The 21,468-nt window shown below is 41.0% G+C and overlaps 1 protein-coding gene and 1 non-coding gene across 2 annotated transcripts in view; both read left to right on the plus strand.

The window, feature by feature from the left end:
• The window catches only part of LOC124619110 (mediator of RNA polymerase II transcription subunit 15-like), a 525,235-nt gene that overhangs the window by 123,436 nt on the left and 380,331 nt on the right, over nt 1-21,468 (plus strand). The window lies entirely within an intron of this gene.
• On the plus strand, nt 18,291-18,363 carry Trnak-uuu. The gene has a single exon. It is a non-coding gene; the product is annotated as a tRNA-Lys (tRNA).

Consider the following 21,468-nt stretch of genomic DNA (forward strand, 5'->3'; position numbering starts at 1 on the left):
CCGGTGACTGTTTCCTGTACGAAGTCATCCAGATGCTGTGCCCGGGCAGTGCTGTAATTAACAACATCAGAGTAGTGAGTAGACCTTAACTGCTCGCCGATTGTGTCCCGTTCGTTCAGCTGCCTCGTGTCCTGGGGCCAGCCATAGTCACGCTGACGTCCAACGTTCGTGCACGTCAAATGTTGAGACTGGGCGCCAAAACACGTAGCTTTGTTTTTTTTTATATAAAAAAAGTCGTTAACACATTGCTATCTACAAAAGAAACGGGATGATCTCACGAGATGTCAGTTTTCTGTAGCGAATGCAATGCTACATTTATACGAACGAGCTGGCCGATAATTCACATTTTGCAGCAGTTCGGAGCGACACCTAACGCGACCGTTTCGATTCTGGTTTTATGTTGTTTCCTAAGTGCAATTCGTTAGCGTTGTGGCGTACACCCGCCATCAAGATCATATCGGATTGTTTTCTTGTCCGTAACATTTCCATTGCCAACTAATAATAATAATAATAATAATAATAATAAAAGAGAAAGAAAAGTAATCAGAAAAATTCTAGGTCCAAAATATACTGAAGAAGGAACATACAGGCTAAGAGCAAATAGTGAAATTCAACAATACACCAGCATATATTCGGATATGAAAAAACGCAGATTAAAATTTTATGGGCATATTAAAAGAATGGATGCTACCAGACTAACTAAACAAGTAGTGGAATTCTACGAAAATCGAAGTAAAGCTAAATTTGAGACAATAAAATGGATTGCTGCTATAAAAGAGGACATGAAAGAGGCAGATATAAAACAAGATGAAATTCAAGACAGAAAATTATTTGGGCAAAAAATTCATGACTGGGTAGTTGGTCAAGCTGAAAAACCAAAGAAAACTGGAACCACATGGTCTGATGAAAGGAAAAGAGCTCATTCCGAGAGAATGAAAACAATTTGGGCAGAGAGAAAGTCTAAAAGAAAATAACTGAATGCCCCGTGATTGTACTTCGCGTGGTCCAGTAGGGCCCAAACGTGAATAATAATAATAAGAAGAAGAAGAAGAAAAGAATAGGCCTCCGGTATGTTCTGCCAGTCGTAAAAGGCGACGAAAAGAACAAACCACTAATAGGGCTAACCCCCCTTTTAGTGTGATTAGTTGGTTCAGGACAGAACTAAAGAAGCCTCGGACAAGCGCCGTCATGGTCGGGGACGACGCTTGAACCCTATGCCCACCCACAATGGTAACGACACTGCTAGCCAACTGGAAAATGATTCATATTCAGATAGAGGTGTTTTGCAGGATATGCTTCCTGCAACCACCCTAGAAGGAAAACAAAGACAGAGGATGAGATGGTCAGATGAAGTTAATCGACACCTCATGTTCTGTTATTACCAAGTAACAAACCTAGGAACCAACACAACTGGATACAGATCACAAGTATACACAACATTTATTACCAGATACCCAGAATTAAAATTTTTAACAGAACAACGACTAGCTGATCAGATCCGTGTAATAATCAAAAATAACAGGATACCCCAGTCAGAATTAGAAAACATCAAACAACAAGTACAACAAATACTGGAACAAAATAATGTGCAATCAGAAGAAAGAGAAAATACAGTAATGGACTCAAACATCCCAGAGCAAACAAACAAAGAACAACATGCATCAATTAAACAATCAGAGGAAAACGAAATCTTAAGACAGCCACCAGAACAAGCACAAATAGAACACGAAGTGACACACATGTTAGACATAGAAGAAAAATTTCAGCTGACATATATAGAATACAAAGACACAAATACAGACATTAGACCGTTCTTGCATAGACCGCCAAATAACCCACAAGTCGAAACAACAATAAAAACTATCAACACAATCATACATAACAAAATAAATGAAAACACAACTATGGAAGAGTTACAACTACTGGTTTATATAGGAGCACTCACTACACTAAATATACACACTAGGCAGAGATCAGAACCAACCAATACACAGAAGAAACCCACAAAACCAGCATGGCAACACAGGCTACAGACCAGAATAGAAAAACTGAGAAAAGACATCGGACAGCTAACACAATTTATAAGAAATGAAAAGTCAGAAAAAAAAAACGAAAAAGGTTAGGTAAAATCTCACAACAAGAAGTGATGAGGAAGCATCAACCGTGTCGCGCACTGTTTGTCCGTGAGACAACGCCGAGACAAGCTTGAGATTCGGTCCGAGGCAGTGGTGGGCGGGAATTGCAGTTGACTGCGGGATACTGCACCAGAGCAATTAGATGAAAAGAAGCAGAAATTACAAGCATTGGCCAAACGACTTAGAAGATACAAAAAAAAGTGAAAATAGAAGGAAACAAAACCAAACATTCAACACAAACCAAAAGAAATTTTACCAGACAATAGATAGCATACACATTAAAATAGACAATCCACCAAACATAACAGACATGGAACACTTCTGGAGCAACATACGGTCAAACCCGATACAACATAACGGGCATGCACGGTGGATACAAGCAGAAACAGATACGTACAAGATGATACCACAAATGCCTGAAGTGATAATTTTGCAACATGAAGTCACCCAAGCAATTAATTCTACTCACAATTGGAAAGCCCCTGGAAAAGATAAAATAGCAAATTTCTGGCTAAAGAAATTCACCTCAACACATTCACATCTAACTAAATTATTTAAAGTTACATTGCAAACCCATACACATTCCCTGATACACTTACACTTGGAATAACTTATCTGAAACCTAAAGGTCAAGCAGACACAGCAAACCCAGCTAAATATCGCCCCATAACATGCCTACCAACAATATACAAAATATTAGCTTCAGTCATTACACAGAAATTAATGACACATACAACACAGAACAAAATTATAAATGAAGAACAAAAAGGCTGTTGCAAAGGAGCACGAGGATGTAAAGAGCAAGTGATAATAGATGCAGAGGTGACATATCAAGCTAAAACTAAACAAAGGTCGCGGCACTACGCATACATTGATTACCAAAAAGCTTTTGAGTGTACCCCACTCATGGTTACTACAAATATTGGAAATATACAAAGTAGATCCTAAATTGATACAGTTCCTAAACATAGTAATGAAAAATTGGAAAACCACACTTAATATCCAAACAAATTCAAATAATATCACATCACAGCCAATACAGATTAAGCGTGGAATATATCAAGGAGACTCATTAAGTCCTTTCTGGTTTTGCCTTGCTCTGAACCCACTATCCAACATGCTAAATAATACAAATTATGGATACAATATTACTGGAACAAACCCATACAAAATCACACATCTGCTATACATGGATGATCTAAAACTACTGGCAGCAACGAATCAACAACTCAACCAATTACTAAAGATAACAGAAGTATTCAGCAATGATATAAATATGGCTTTTGGAACAGACAAATGTAAGAAAAATAGCATAGTCAAGGGAAAACGCACTAAACAAAAAGATTACATATTGGATAACCACAGCGACTGCATAGAAGCGATGGAAAAAACAGATGCCTATAAATATCTAGGATACAGACAAAAAATAGGAATAGACAATACAAATATTAAAGAAGAACTAAAAGAAAAATATAGACAAAGACTAACAAAAATACTGAAAACAGAATTGACAGCAAGAAACAAGACAAAAGCTATAAATACTTATGCTATACCAATATTGACCTACTCATTTGGAGTAGTGAAATGGAGTAACACAGACCTAGAAGCACTCAATACACTTACACGATCACAATGCCACAAGTATAGAATACATCACATACATTCAGCAACTGAAAGATTCGCATTAAGCAGAAAGGAAGGAGGAAGGGGATTTATCGACATAAAAAACCTACATTATGGACAGGTAGACAATTTAAGAAAATTCTTTATAGAACGAGCAGAAACTAGCAAAATACACAAAGCAATCACTCATATAAATACATCGGCTACACCACTGCAATTTCATAACCACTTCTACAACCCTTTAGATCACATAACATCAACAGATACGAAGAAAGTAAATTAGAAAAAGAAAACACTACATGGCAAGCACCCGTATCATCTAACACAGCCACACATCGATCAAGACGCATCCAACACATGGCTAAGAAAAGGCAATATATACAGTGAGACGGAAGGATTCATGATTGCAGTACAGGATCAAACAATAAACACCAGATATTACAGCAAGCATATTATTAAAGATCCCAATACCACAACAGATAAATGCAGACTTTGCAAACAACAAATAGAAACAGTAGATCACATCTCAAGTGGATGTACAATAGTAGCAAATACAGAATACCCCAGAAGACATGACAGTGTAGCAAAAATGATACATCAACAGCTTGCCTTACAACATAAACCTATAAAACAAGATGTTCCCACATACAAGTATGCACCACAAAATGTACTGGAGAATGATGAATACAAATTATACTGGAACAGAACCATTATAACAGATAAAACACCACCACATAACAAACCTGACATCATACTCACCAATAAAAAGAAGAAATTAACACAACTAATCGAAATATCCATACCCAATACAACAAATATACAAAAGAAAACAGGAGACAAAATTGAAAAATACATCCAACTGGCTGAGGAAGTCAAGGACATGTGGCATCAGGATAAAGTTGACATTATACCAATTATATTATCAACTACAGGAGTCGTACCACGCAATATCCACCAGTACATCAATGCAATACAGCTACATCCAAACTTATATATACAACTACAGAAATCTGTAATTATTGACACTTCTTCAATTACCCGAAAGTTCCTAAATGCAATGTAACATATACCGTACAGTTAAAAGGAAGTCACGCTTGATGAAGGTCCGCGTCACTTTCCATTTTTAACCAGACTTAACGTCTGAGAAAGTAAAAAAATAATAATAATAATAATGATTCTCGCGTTCGACGAATAGCGCTATATTTTAAAACTTTTGCTATCCCTTCGATATAGAAACGAACTATGGCTTACCTTAACTTCTCAGCTACGTAAACTGCTGCGGAATTTCACACAAATACACTACTGGTCATTAAAATTGCTACACCACGAAGATGACGTGCTACAGGTGCGAAATTTAACCGACGGGAAGAAGATGCTGTGATATGCAAATGATTAGCTTTTCAGAGCATTCACACAAGGTTGGCGCCGGTGGCGACACCTACAACGTGCTGACATGAGGAAAGTTTCCAACCGATTTCTCGTACACAAACAGCAGTTGACCGGCGTTGCCTGGTGAAACGTTGTTGTGATGCGTCGTGTAATGAGTTGAAATGCGTACCGACTTTGATAAAGGTCGGATTGTAGCCTATCGCGATTGCGGTTTATCGTATCGCGACATTGTTGCTCGCGTTGGTCGAGATCCAATGACTGTTAGCAGAATATGGAATCGGTGGGTTCAGGAGGGTAATACGGAACGTCGTGCTGGATCCCAACGGCCTCGTATCACTAGCAGTCGAGATGACAGGCATCTTATCCGCATGGCTGTAACGGATCGTGCAGCCACATCTCGATCTCTGAGTCAACTGATGGGGACGTTTGCAAGACAACAACCATCTGCACGAACAGTTCGACGACGTTTGCAGCAGCATGGACTGTCAGCTCGGAGACCATGGCTGCTGTTACCCTTGACGCTGCATCACAGACAGGAGCGCCTGCGATGGTGTACTCAACGACGAACCTGGGTCCACGAATGGCAAAACGTCATTTTTTCGGATGAATCCAGGTTCTGTTTACAGCATCATGATGGTCGCATCCGTATTTGGCGACATCTCGGTGAACGCACAGTGGAAGTGTGTATTCGTCATCGCCATACTGACGTATCACCCGGCGTGATGGTATGGGGTGCCATTGGTTACACGTCTCGGTCACCTCTTGTTCGCATTGACGGCACTTTGAACTGTGGACGTTACATTTCAGATGTGTTACGACCCGTGGTTCTACCCGTCATTCGATCCCCGCGAAACCCTACATTTCAGCAGGATAATACACGACCGCATGCTGCAGGTCCTGTACAGGCCTTTCTGGGTACAGAAAATGTTCGACTGCTGCCCTGGCCAACACATTCTCCACATCCCTCACCAATTGAAAATGTCTGGTCAATGGTGGCCGAGCAACTGGCTCGTCACAATACGCCAGTCACTACTCTTGATGAACTGTGGTATCGTGTTGAACCTGCATGGGCAGCTGTACCTGTACACGTCATCCAAGCTCTGTTTGACTCAAAGCCCAGGCTTATCAAGGCCGTTATTACGGCCAGAGGTGGTTGTTCTGGGTACTGATTTCTCAGGATCTATGCACCCAAATTGCGTGAAAATGTAATCACATGTCAGTTCCAGTATAATATATTTGTGGAATGAATACCCGTTTATCATCTGTATTTCTTCTTGGTGTAGCAATTTTAATGGCCAGTAGTGTAGATTTCCTTTTAATTTGCCAGACATGTTTGCAATTAGTGTCACTGGAACGTAAAATCCTGAAAGAAGAAACATGGGGGGGGAGGGGGGGGGGGGTACTGAAAACGGACAATGAAGAATAATCACCACACTCTCAGTATTAGAAATGAGAGTTTGGACACGAGGGGCACAAGTCACGCTATTAATTGTGTGCTGATGGGCAGTTGGGGTTTTGCTGCAGGCGACTTCAAATCCACAATCACAGCTACAACTATGGAAACATCCTGGAGCTTTTTAGCAATCCGGAACCGAGGAGAAGGAAACACTCAAAAATAAAAAAATTCTTGGCTCTCCATTCTACTTTGTCTATTTTTGAACCCTAGATGCCACAAGTTACAAAGTGCTTCATCTATTTCGTACTTTTTATTAAGCTTGTAGTTGTTGGGACACTAATGCTATCAATTAACTTTTTTTTATATTTTAATAATTTATTATTGCCGATATCGTGTGTGTTGAACATATCTTCTTCTGATATTCCTCCTTCATCGCTTTATAAATCGCTTCACACGTTTCTTGAATTATTTTGTTTATTGTGCTCTGTGACATTGAAGCGCGCACGGAGGCTTTCAGACAGTCGTTCTTCCCGCGAACCATACGCTAGTGGAACAGAAAAGAGAGGTAATGACAGTGGCACGTAAAGTGCCCTCCGCCACACACCGTTGGGTGGCTTGCGGAGTATAAATGTAGATGTAGATGGTAAGCTAGAATAGCTCTCCCTTGTAGCAAAAAATCGCAATGTTATGGTGATCCTGGCCTGTGCACATATAGCGTTTCTGAATTGGGTACTTTGTTTTTCAATATGAGGAGCCACTTGACTGAGCAAATACTGAAATGCGCTCTCATCCATTCGTAAGTAATTTATATAAAACTGAACATCCTCCACTTGCGACTCTCTTAAAAAAATTTGATCAATGCTTTTATTAACTTGACGTTAAAATCAATTGTGGTACAGGCAACTGCAGCGCATAGTAACAAGTTGTTGTTCGCCAGATTAAAAAAAAATTTGACGAACATTTGATAAAACTTTCTTGGCAGAGAAATACGATTGTGTAATACCGGTAAGAATACCTCAACACACTGACAGGCCTTCTCTCCGTAGCAGCACTTGTGCAGTAGGCACTGTTAAGTCACGTGCACAGCCACTGGCATTGCGTTTGTGCACAGCATGTACCTTAACAGTGCGTTGGTGTACAAATACATCATCAGTTCTATGTGACACACACACAGCTTGTATACGATACCAGAGATGTGTGACTGCGTATGCTCTACGAAATCCACTTCAGTTCCAGTATTTATTTTACCTCATTCTCGTAGAATGTGTTCCAATTACGGCAGATGGCGCTTCCTTCGTGTCAGTTCCAGTATCGTAGCGATCAGACACATGTACACTGTTTCACTCCTAGGAATCGTCAAGCATATTTCATTTTCGGCGTCAGTTAGAATAATTCGTCAATTGCGCACGGAAGGAATGCATGCCAGTCAGAATTTTTGCGCTATAGCGTAATTCCATAATCTTATTAGTTGGATTTTGTCAACGAGTCAACAATGTAAATTTGGTCTGCCTGTATATATTCCATAGCCGAACTGTTGAACGAAGATGCTAAATTACAAGTTAACTGCGTGTTGCCGATGTTTAACATTTTCTTCCAGAAGTCATGGAAAAAATCTTGGAACGTTTGTATACTTAGCTTGATGCTATCTATACACGCTGCTACATGCTATTTGTGCAGCGTCATTTATTAGTTAACAATCTTTTGACGAATACGAAATATAATATAAATACATTGCAACCTGCTTTCGTGGCTGATATATTCATTTGCTCTTTTCTTATTTTTAGGATGGAAAGGAAGTTTGTCTCTATCGATCAAAATTTTTGAACTACAGAGCAATGTTATAGCATTATTCACAGGACTTTATCTACAAGTCAACAATGTGAAGTTAGTCTACTTATTAAAATGTCTATCCATCCATTTATAAGCGCACAAAACTCACGGACGAACGTTGTCCCTCGCTGCATGATTTGCATCTAATTTAAATTTCTTACAGACGTCTTGTTGCGTTTTGCACAGTCAGTACGGTTTTTGGAAACGGAAATGGGAATGGCCCTCTTATCACCATCGGGTTGTCCAAAATTATCCGCACATTTTTCTATAAAATTAAACAGACGTATTAAAAAGCCTATTTTTTATTCGATATCTTTAAAGCCCAGTTTAATAGAAGGTGTGCCAACTTTGATGTCCGAGGGCTGCTCCTTCCTGCATGGCGTGGTTTTTTTCTCCAGTATCTTCGCCTTTGAAAATTCATCTATTAAAACTCCTACTATCGATATATAGATATACCCCATCATAACATATTTATCGAGAAAAGTCGGAAATGCCGCTGCTGCTGAATGTCTCTCGGTAAAAAAAAAAAAAAAATCATCTTATTAGGTCCTAATTTTCTCATTGCAGACACTTAGCGAGATGTGTGTGTGAGGGTGTAATATGTTTGTCCACAACATCAAAAGATTAACTTCTGTGCCTCTAACTTTTATCTGAGTATCGCTTATCCCCCCCCCCCCCTCCCCCACCCCCACTATTATCATAATTAACGAATCTTCCACTCTTCTATATGGTTTTTACGTGTACCTGATTTTGATGTGTAAGGCTGATTCTAATGTCGCCAGCCAAGTCGAGACCTCTGCTCTTTATGTTACGTTGAGGAGAATTCTGCTGATTTTGGCAGATATCGGACTGACATATGGCAAACACGCAAACTTCTTCGTTTCTTCTAGTACCTCTTCAGACACATCTGGTGGGGAAACAGGATGCAGTGCCCTTGAACATCTCCAGATGTGTATCCATTTTTGTAGAACACAGGTTGTACATGTTCTGTCTCCACCGTCAAATTACTAGGATCTGACGGAGTTTGTGCCCAGTGAACCAGAGTTCTGAGTACTCCATTTTTCTTTGCTGGATGGTGGCAACTGCTGGCTTGCTGGATGGTGGCAACTGCTGGCTTGCTGGATGGTGGCAACTGCTGGCTTGCTGGATGGTGGCAACTGCTGGCTTGCTGGATGGTGGCAACTGCTGGCTTGCTGGATGGTGGAAACTGCTGGCTTGAAAGGTACAAGTCAGTATGAGTGGGTCTGCAGTACACACTGTGACTGAAGGTACCATCTGCCTTCCCCTTGACTAGTACATCAAGGAATGGGAGCAGTCAATCCTTCTCCAATTCCATGGTGAACTTAATGTCAGGATGGCTCGAGTTTAGGTGGTCCACGAAAAATCGAGCTTTTGGGGCCGTGTAACAAAGGGTCCCAATACCTATAACAGCTTTCAGTTAATCTGAGTTTGATGTGTCTCCACTTCAAAGGTCTCCATAAAGAGATTGGCCACCACCAGTGAGAGAGGGCTGCCGATGCCGCCCCTTCCGTTTGCTCGTGGAATCGATGCTCCCATATGCTAAGTACGTACGTCCATATGTGGCTGAATAAGTCCAAGAGAGCACTGTCGAACTTTTCTACAGTCAGCTCAAGTGAATCATTCAGTGGTAAGCGGATGAACAGGTAGACCTCGTCGAAACTGACCATAATGTCAAGAGTCCCTGATTTATATCTGCCTGAGGCGTCGTAGGAAATCCTCTGAGTTACAAATGTGATGGTAATACTTCCGCAAATATGGCGAGAGCATCTTGCTAAGGTGTTGAGCAGAAAAATAGGTGGCTGCACCAGTGTTGCTGACTAATGGACGAAGAGGAACCCCTTCCTTGTGTACGTTAGGCAGTGATTATGCCCTTAGCTGGTTAACGATATTTTCTGGAAGGCTAGTTTCCTTTAGAAGAGCCTTGGTTTACATTACATTTATCATTTTCCATGGATCCCTTGTAGAGAATGGCGGTAGCCTTCTCCTTATCTGCTGGTAACACCACAGTGCTGTCGTCTCCCCGTGGTTGGTATTGGTCGGCGCGTACCACGGACAGAGCGCCCGACGTGGCGCGGACAGCAGACGGAGCGCCTAGCATGACTTAGGCATAAATACTGGACTCGTTCCACAAAATAGACCAGGCAAGGCACTACAAGTATCAGAATTACAAAAGAAACGAGATCAAGAGATCTCCAAAAGTCAAGTGAGTGACTGAAATCAGTATCAGCCAGCTACAAGCTTAATAAAAAGTACGAAATACATGAAGCACTTTGTAACTTGTGGAATCTAGGGTTCAAAAATAGACAAAGTAGAATGGAGAGCTAAGAATATTTTTTTATTTTAGAGTGTTTCCTTCTCCTAGGTTCCGGCTTGCTGAAAAGGTGCAGGATATTTTCATGGTTGTAGCTGTGATTGTGAATTTGATTTAAATTCTGAGTTAGTCTTCGTATTTCGCCCGTGCGAGAATTAACTTTTAGCTTCGGCGCCTTTTTTTTTGTTTTACAAAGCCACGTGGACAAAGTTTCTCAGCTGGGATTTAGGGTCGGTACGAGCAAATAATAGTTGGTATGTAATCCAGAAAAAGCATTCACTGACCAGAGGGTAATTCAGACATAAACTTGCGCACCTTGGGTCTACTAAGAGTTTTGTTTTAATACAAACTTAGCAAGAGTATGATACGAATGCAGATTTTTTGCAAGCGTCATACGGTTGCAAAAGTGCTGATACAAGCGTGAGTTAATTACCAGAGTATGATTTCAGCTATAAGTATGAAATTTTTCTACCAAACTGCGACGGAAAAATCCATCGACTGTAACGAACTACGGAATAACACACTGCAGCGGCAAGGCCGCTGGACCGGATGGCGCACCTGTTAGATTCTGTATTGATTACGCAACAGAACTCAAAGCTATTCCGGCAGCTGTTTATCGAATGTTGCTAGAGCAACGGGGACAGCCGAGTGGAGAACTAACGCTGGAGTGACGTGAATTTTCTGCAGATCGAACAGCTCCAAAGCAGGGCCATACCGGTTGAGTAGAGGGGGGGGGGGGGGATGACGAGATAGGCCATCTCTGAAGGCACAGCCACAGACAAAAAGAAACAGTTCCCGTCTTCTGCCTACGAGAAGCTGCCTGTCCCAGGTCCTGTTCACGTAGCTGCCGCCTAAACATCCCGCTCGTATTCAAGAATGGAGGACTTGTTCCTTTTCTGTGGGTCTCTAAGATCAGCGAGCATTGCTCTTACATCTGGCGTTGTTAGGCTGACAGATGCAGGCCTTATGTATGTGGTCTGTATTTTGATGTTACCGTAGCGCAAATGAAACATTAGAACATGCAAAACATCGGAGCAGCGAAGTTTGTATGCTAATTACTGTGCTCAGTGTTTAACCTATGCAGTTCTTGTATCAAATGTGTAAGGGTGATCGATTTTGTAGGGCTTCAATTGTATTTAACATACTTGCAAAATGAAAAAGAATTGGCTAAATCTTTGTAGAAAAAAGTTGCAGGAAAAAGGAGAGGGGTAGCTTCGGCCAGGGGCAGAGGCAACTGATAACACGCATGACCACTGTTTGGCTGCCGAGACCATAGGCAGCGAGAGACAGTAGCTGTGTGTGTGTGTGTGTGTGTGTGTGTGTGTGTGTGTGTGTGTGTGTCCGTCCTTTTGGCCAAAAGCTTACTTGTTTAGCAGTCTTTTTGTTATGCCTGTGTGCGACTCAAACATTTCCACTATATGGTGAGTAGCCATCTGTCCTTTCATAACGCCATCCTAGATTTTCCACTGTAGGACAAGAATGTTACATATTTGTTACAGCACTGCCGGAACTGTAAGGCCGGCCGAATCCTCCACCGAATATGTAGTGTGAAGTGAGGAAACTGAATGTTCCGTACATACGTCCCAACACACAATCCACTACATGAGTCCAACGTTACATAGGCGCTAGTAAAATACGCCCGAAGCTGTACTTACTGCTGTCGGTAGCTCAGCTTCGTCATTCTACATCTACATCTACATCCATACTCCGCAAGCCACCTGACGGTGTGTGGCGGAGGGTGCTTTGAGTACCTCTATCGGTTTTCCCGTCTATTCCAGTCTCGTATTGTTCGTGGGAAGAAAGATTGTCGGTATGCCTCTTTGTGGGCTCTAATCTCTCTGATTTTATCCTGCGGTGATAGACGAATACCGGAAGACACAGACACCGTCAGGTGCCGGAAAAAGGGGGGGGGGGGGGGCTTGACGGACCGGAATAACTGGTCAGCAGTTAACTCAAACCGTACGATCGTTTAAGCTTTGTTGTCTGTTTGTCGCATCTATTAGCTCCGACCTTAAAACACGTGTAAGATCACATGAACATACAGTTAAGACAACACTGTTCCACTGGATTTTCGAAAATTACATTCAGCAACATTTCGTCAGTTGGTGTTAATATATACGACCGAGTGATCGCCGTCTACTTTCAACTCGACGTGCAGTAACAACTCAAACAGGGTAGGTGGCAGCACTAGCAGTGGCGTGGACGGGGGAACGCGGAAAACAGTGCAGTCGTCCTCGTAATGCAGAATCGGGGCGATGTATCTGAGTCCTAAAGAGTATGATCGAGGGTGGAAGCACTTGCGAAACGTCTACATTCGCCACGGTTAACGTATACCGTGCACGGCGAAATGGCGCTAACGAAAAGCGGCGCCGAGGTAACGGTGGTGCACCGTAGGCCATGGATGACAGGGGTGAAAGACGGCTGCGGAGACCTGCACGGGGGAATAGACGTGAAACTGTTGACAAACTGACTGCTACTGACAGTATCTCCGCGACAACTGTTCAGGGAAGGGTTCTGCCTACAGGCCTCCGCAGCAAACACGCTGACAGATGTTCGTCGGCGAGGGCGGCTAGAATTTGCACGCCAGTGGTGCAACTGAACGTCCGCCGAGTGGCGACAGGTCACGTTCTGTACTCCGTCGGACAGGCTGCCATTGGCGTGTACGCCACGAAACATCTGAAAGCAAACAAACTGCGTGCGATATGGTGCGGGGAATCCCTGGGTGATCTCTTCATTCTGGAAGGCGTCAGCAAAAGTATGCATATATCCTTGGGCGCCGTGTTCCCCCCCCCCCCCCCCCCCCCCCCCCCCCCCCCGGGCAAGCAGTTCGTGTTTCCTCGGCACAGTGACTACCAGCACGGCAGTGCAGTGCAGTGCACGTGCGTAGTTCGAAGAGCACCAGGCCGTTTACCGTATTCCTCTCGCCTCGCAATCGAGAATCTGGGCTGTTCGCGACACGGATCCTCAATCGAGAAACCTAGCACGCACTGGCTGGAGTTGTGGCGCCACATCCCTGTCGGTACCTCCCAGAACATCACCGATCGTGTCGCAACGGCATGCGCTGCAAAAGGTCATTACTGAGATTTTTTGACAGTTGGCACATTAATGTGGCTGGACACTGCGTAAGGGCAGTCAAATGAAAACGAGACAGAGAGAAAAGAGTAAATGAACTGTTTATTATTTCAAAAGTTATCGCCATAACTGTTAACGCATTTATTCCTCTGTGAGACAAGACGGTCGGCGCCTTCGTGAAAAAACGTTCGCGGTTGCCTACGGAAAACTGACTGTAGCGAGGTGTGCACCTCTCCGTCCGAAGCAAATCGACGGCCCCAAGTGTCTTTCTTCGGGGTTCCAGAATATGGAAGTCGTGTGAGGAGACCTCGGGACTGTGTGGAGGTATCTAAGAAAACTTGTACAGCGTGGTTCAGACGCCCAGGGATGTTGTACGCATCCTCCTTACACTCCCGATCTCTTCTCGTGCGATTTCCATATTTTTGGAGCCCTGAAGAAAGGCACCTATTTGCACGTACGAACAGGTGCACGTCTGTGTACGTTTTTCCACGAAGACAGTGACCGTCATGTTCATAGTAGGATGAATGCGTTAACAGTTATGGCGAATACGTTTGAAGTAATAAACAGTTTACTAACTTTTTTTCCATCTGTCCCGTTTTCGTTTGACTATTCGTTACACTTTCGCGAAACGAGTAATGCTTGCGACTTATTATTGGTATGACCCCTACTGCCATTATGGCATAGGAAAATTAAAAGGCTGATGATTTGGTTTCGAGACAGTTGACAATTTCGTTCTCGCGCGGGAGTTGGAAGATCTCTGTGCGATTATCAGGAGGAAGGTCTTCGCGGGGCCGTGTCGCAGATTGCTACAAAGCTATGGACGACGCGGCGTGGAGGTTTTTTTGTTTTTAAAAAAAAAATACAGCTCAGAGGTAGCAGTTCCTACACACCCCTTTTTCCACGTTACAGTAAGGCAAATTCTTCGACGAATAGATTGAGTTGTCAAGCAGAAACTTTCTCAATTTATCAGATTTTATCTGTCGGAAATTTTATATCCCAGGGTAACCGATCAAAAAGTTTTTTGGTAGCTTTGCGTGCTCCTATCTGTGCCGAAGTAGTGTGGAGTAATGAATGTCTTTTTCCTTCTGGTATTGTAATTATGCACCTCATTGTTCCTTTTGAACTGCAGCGGATTATTTATAACAAATTTCATGAGGGAATAAATACACTGCAAAGCAGTAGTCAGAATACCAAACTACTTAAACAGAAGTCTACAAGATGATCGTGTGTGAGCCCCACATATTATTCTTACTGCAAGCTTTTTCACAATTTTCTTAAGGACGAGTTACCCCTTTTTAAAATGGGTGGTGAGACCATTCACAAAAAACCAGTCAATGATACTTCTTAGAACATTATTTGCCATTTCTTCTGTTTCTGTACGCATGCTTGGGTCAATTACAGCGCTAGTGTCATCTGCAAAAAGAACTGATTCTGCTTGTTATTTACTAGACTGAAGATTGTTTACATATATGAAGAACTGTTGTGGACCTAAGATATAATCTTGAGAAACCCCATACGTAATTTTTCCCCAGTTAGTATTATGTCCCTGGACTATATTGCTTTAATTGCTAAGTACAGCTTTCTGCATTCTTTTGGTTGGATATGACATATTCATTGGTTGGTTATACCATCAATCCCATAAAACTGCAATATATGTAGAAGAATGCTATGATTCACACTGTCAAATGCCTTAGAGAAGTAGCAGAAAAGTCCTACCGGCGTTATTTTATTATTAAATGTTTGCAAAATTTGGCGAATGAACATGTAAATAGCTTTCTCAGTACAGCAACCCTCTGAAACCCAAACTGTGATTTGCTAACGATGCTGTTGTTGCTAAGATGAGATACTATTCTGAAATACATCCTGTTTTCAAAAATTTTGGAGAATGACGACGGCAGTGAAACAGGTCGGTAGTTATTGACATCTCTCTTATCACTTTTCATAAATAAGGGTTTAACAATGGCATATTTCAGTCTCTCTGGAACAACATATTTCAAATAAGACTGTGCTTATTACATGAAACAATTTTAGTACTCAATTGTAAACACCATCAAAACCAGATGAGCTTCTATTTTTGAGAGAATGTGCAATCTTAATTTCAGAAGGACAAGTTTGCGATACACTCGTATGATTGAATTTTATGAAACTTACATTTTCAACATATTGCTGTGATTTTGTCCTTGAATTGTTTGTCCCTATGCTTTCTACTATACTTACGAAATGATTATTAAATACATTTGCTATCTGTGACCTGTCATTTATAGTCCTTCCATTCATTTCAGTGGTGGTAATGTTCTGTCTCTTGTTTAACAAATTCCATATAGCCTTAAGTCTGTTGTCAGAAATACTGATTTCTGAATTATGTGCTTTTCATTTGATTTTTAGTGATATTTCTTAGTTGTTTTAAGTAGTTTTTGTAGTGTGCAACTGCTGCAGGATCCCTACTTGTCCTTGTCAAAAGATACATTTCCTGTCACAGGATACTGTAATCCCTCTAGTGAACCATGGGTTTTTAAATGACTTTTAGAGTCCTTTTTGTTTAGCTTATGTGGAGACCTATTTTCAACTAATGAAATTAATTTATTATTTAATAGATTAAATTATAATGTTGGCACTTGGTTCATTAGAAATTACATCCCACGTCACCTCACATAAACTATTCTTAAAAACATTTGTCCTGGAGTCTGTAATTATTCTAACTGATTTCCACTGAGGAGTATCTGTACTACAAGGCACTTTGTTATTTATCCTGATGAACTGTGCATCATGATCAGAGAGAGCATTTGTTTCTGGGTAAACAGTTGTTTTTTATTGATGAAGCTCAATTTAAGAAAACATTATCTGTTAAGGTTGTATTTAATTTCAGAATAAAAACATTGTTGGTTGTGAAATTATTTATATTCTGGAGTACATTCAAAACTGGTTACTTATCACACTACTGCAATGGAATGGAATAATTGTTAGTGTCCTATTGTCTTTATCCACCCGTGTTGGACTATCAGAATCCTTTTAGAAGAACTACATTGAAGTCACCACAGACTATTAACTCCTTGTTGCTGTCTGACAGGGAGCAAAGTAACGAATCCAGATTACGCATAAATAGTTCAAAATTTCCCAGTGGCAATCTATATACAGGTACAATTAAAAGTGAACTATTTTTCATCTTTAATTCACACACACACACACACACACACACACACACACACACACACACACTTACTTCTGTGTACAGATCTCTACAAAATCTACTTGTCTCAATGTGTTTGAACTTTTGTTCTGTCGTAATGTATGTAACAACTCCTCCTTTTCCTGTCTTATTTCTGCATTAGTAAGCTGCTAGAGTGTAATCTTCTATATGTAAGATACCTAACCCTGTGGTTATGTGGTGCTCAGACAGGCACAGGATGTCTATGTTTTCAGAGCTCTCTAAATTTTCCGAACAGACAAGCAGCTATTCTTCCTTATTACTCAGTCCTCTCATATTTTGATGAAATAAGCTAACCTTACTTTTCTGTGGAATATTAAGCATTTTGTGGAGAAGTGAAATCTATAATTTGTTATTTTACATCAAAACTGGTGTCACTGTAGGTGTAGGAACCGTAGATAAATTTTGTGTTTGGAAACGGAGATACCAATATGAACGAGAAAATGAGTATTTACTACGGCGCTGTAGACTTTTAACGGGCGACAAAGTATGCGGTAATAATGCTTGCAAGGAAAATAGAATGCACAGCACTGAACACGATGCAAATTTCAAGTGATTTGCGTAGTCAACTTTTTACCATTATTTTGCTTATATTGCTGCTGCTCTGTTTTAAGTGATAAATTCTATACGTTCAGTTTTTTTATTTATTTTTTCCCCCCGCACAGATACAGGCTGGAAACTGTTGTAATAGTACAGGAAGAGGGCAATGGTTTTGGCTCGGGGCCACTTTGTGGAAACAAACGTTGGCGGAGGACCACACCTTTTTAAACAATTGCATGCATTAGATAACTTTGCATTTCAGGATAGGTATAAATTGTTACGTAAAAATTCTGACTATCGCGCTGATCCACACAAAAGCCCGGACCGCCATTTACTCGAACCTGGTATCGTACTAGCTATGAAAATGTGTGACTCCCGCAAAAGAGGGAGAAAAATGTTTTCAGAATCGTTCCAGCTATTCGGCACGGAGAAAAAGTAAAGAAGATAAGTCTATAGGGCAGAATAAATAAGATAGACATGGACTCTACAGTAGTCGAAGTACGTATAAAATTTGATACAAAATATGTGTTGTCCTACAGTCTTTCAGTCGTATTATTGTTTTTTACTTATAGCGAATATCCTCTTGAATGGAACTCCGGGCCAGTGAAGTACAATTTAAAGTATTCATACATCCTTAATACCCTATGAAAATGTGATTTTGGAAGAAAAAGTCGGAAGACGTACCCTGCTATTCTCAAGAAATGGTTCAAAAGGAGTAAATAGTCTCTGGGATGTTATACAATGTTTCGTACAGCCTGCAGCCTCGGAGCCCGGATAGCTCAGTCGGTAGAGCATTAGGCTTTTAACCTAAGGGTCCAGGGTTCGAGTCCCTGTTCGGGCGTTATTTTTTTTCTTCAAATATTTTTCATTCTTCGGTACGAATGAACTATAGAATCATCAGACTTTCGTCTTATTTCTTTTCCTATTTAATTTACGCTCTCTAATTGAAACAAACCATAAAACATTTACTAGTACTAGGTTTGTTAAGTTGAACCTTTATCAATATCAGTCGAGCTGAACTGATTGTTTCGGAACACCCTAAATTTTTATGTAATGTACAATGCAGTATATTTTGTTATTTACGGGTGAGCAGTATTGTTTTATACTTTCAGCTTAACATGCAGCCACAGTTTAAGGGACGTATCTTCCAGTTACTACCGGATTTCATGAATATGGTTAAAATGTTACCATTGTTTAGAGCCCTATAATCATGTGCTTACGCTACGGAAATCAGTGTTTGTGGATACGAGAAACTTGATCATGGCTATCATTGTACTTAACTGCTTGGGCGTAGAGCGCAGCACTTGCTCACTGCAATGCGACTTGGCGCAGGTTAGGTTCGACTGGTGGGAGTTCGCGGTGTCGCCGGCAGATAGCAGCACATGGCAGCGACTAGAGGTGCTTGCAGCAGTCGGGGGTAGAGCGCGCTGACAGTCATCGAAACGCTTTTGTAACTACAGACACACAAGCACTGTACCTTCCCGTAAAGTACATTTATATTCTAGTCAGATTATGTTTTTGCCAGCAAAGCTGGGTGGTTTTGATTCCTTCCGTTTCATTTTACATTTATTTTATATCTTACTTTATTCTTTTCTGGGTAGGTTGGGGCTTGCTTAATCCCAGTGTGAGGGTTTGCGAAAAATTTTAGTGGACCAACATTGAAAAAATGTAAAAAGGGTAAAAATCTCATTTTGGAGGTTTTTTCGCGTGTAACTCAGAAACTACACTCACATCTGCATGACTACTCAGCAACTAACACTTAAGTGCATGACACAGGGTTCTTCGGAGCGCTTTCAGACTACTGTTGAACTGTAAATTTGACAGACGGACCACAACCCGGATGCAGCGCCCAACAGGACGAGTGCAACAGAAAACTTATGCGCTACTGCTCTGGCGGCTCGTGTCCACAATTTTTTAAATTCAGATAAATATGATAGTATAAAATTATTAGCATCTGCTGTATAGCAGTTATATTCGTAAACGTATTTATACAGTTTCAGCCGCAGGCGATAACATCAATAATAATAATAATGTGCAGAACTTGTCTGAAAAAAGGAAGAATTTTTTTTGTGGAATTTTATTGTTTTGTACGTAATTTACTACAGTTTAAGGCAAGAACGAAAAAATGTTTAAGCTTTCGCTACTCTCCGTTTCGCATTATTTTTGTATGTGGGAGTTTTCGCGCTTTGCTGTTTCTTCGGACAAATGTACAACATCCCTAACTCATGTATTAGTCAACGAATTAACTTCTGGGCTGCAAATCAGGAATTCTTACGTTGCACCCACATAACGACTTACGCTTATTATACACTTCATTGTTAAATGTTCGCTTGAAGTCACGCGTATTTGATTTCGTTACTTTCTTAGGCAACGAATCTGGTCTGGAATGCCCTAGTTTCTTTGCGGCTAATTTTTACTAGTAATTCTATTTTATGTTAGCGGTTAATACAGGTTCAACAGAGTTCATGTTGAAACTCCACGTGAAAACCGATTCCCGTACATTAGACAGTCAAAACACAAACTGCCGTTTGCAGCAATGATTAAATTCTAGTAATACTGTCTACCAATAAGGTCAAATTAGGCGCTGAGAGCCATAAGGGCCAAAGCACAACCCCTCCCCCTCTTTCTATTTAAATGAATATCAGAGTAATCAATGAGACAGTTTTTCATTATGTTCAAATAACAGGGTGATTCACGAAGATCTGCAAAGATTTTTATTATGTTATCCTACAAGTAAAATAAAAGAATTAAGTTCATACAAACATGGGTCCGGAAATGTTCAATTACGGAGTCACGGCTAATAAAAGATTTTGCCTGAAATTTAGCAACTTCGCTAATATGAAGCCATCGCGAAACTGTACGAGGTTAAAGTAAAGCACGATTTCCATTTACTTTGTTGTTATTGGTCTCGTGAATCTAATAAAACACGGCCCAGACGTGTGTCTGCAGTAGTTTTCCAGAATATCCAAAGAAGCAAAGATTATTCATCATCATTTAAGACTGATTATGCAAAGATTAGTATACAAGTAATTTTGTTTACTTCCCATTAAGAATGTATTTGTTGGCAACCATTAGTGAGTTGTTTCAGTCGTTTCCTAATCTTAAACGAGTTAGTTTTCTGTATTATTGAGTGAAAGAATATAACAGCAACAGTGTCTTTAAGTGAAACCACATAGTAACTGTCGTAGTTTGTAGATTATTTATGAAATAGGGATGCCTTTCAAATTTACGACATAGGAATACGCCGATATGGTGTTTATTTATGGCAAATGTGATGGTAATGCCCGGCCCGCATCTCGTGGTCGTGCAGTAGCGTTCTCGCTTCCCACGCCCGGGTTCCCGGGTTCGATTCCCGGCGGGGTCAGGGATTTTCTCTGCCTCGTGATGGCTGGGTGTTGTGTGATGTCCTTAGGTTGGTTAGGTTTAAGTAGTTCTAAGTTCTAGGGGACTTATGACCACATCAGTTGAGTCCCATAGTGCTCAGAACCATTTGATGGTAATGCTACGGCTGCAGTTAACAAATATAGCGTACGTTATCCAACTCGGAGGATTCCGAATACACGAACTATCAGTGCAGTATTTCGAATGTTTCGGGATACATGTAACCTACATAGCGTTCATAATCAGTACGATCACTCGACACATGAAAACGATGATGAGGGTATTATGGATGCTGTTCAATGTAGCCCAGGTACCAGTACACGACGTATCTCTCAACGATTACGCATCGCACAATCTAAGCTATTGGGTCACTGAAGTATAATAATCTGTATCCTTATCATAAACAAAAAGCGCATCATTTACATCCGCTAGATCCTGCCCTTTGCTTGGAGTTGTGCAACTGGTTAAATACTAATCGACAGTTACACAAATACATTTTATTTACTGATGAGCCACAGTTTACTCGAGATGGTATAAACAGTTTACTTAACGAGCACGCGTGGTC

Source organism: Schistocerca americana, chromosome 1, assembly GCF_021461395.2.
Source record: "Schistocerca americana isolate TAMUIC-IGC-003095 chromosome 1, iqSchAmer2.1, whole genome shotgun sequence".
In the NCBI taxonomy this organism is placed as follows: domain Eukaryota; kingdom Metazoa; phylum Arthropoda; class Insecta; order Orthoptera; family Acrididae; genus Schistocerca; species Schistocerca americana.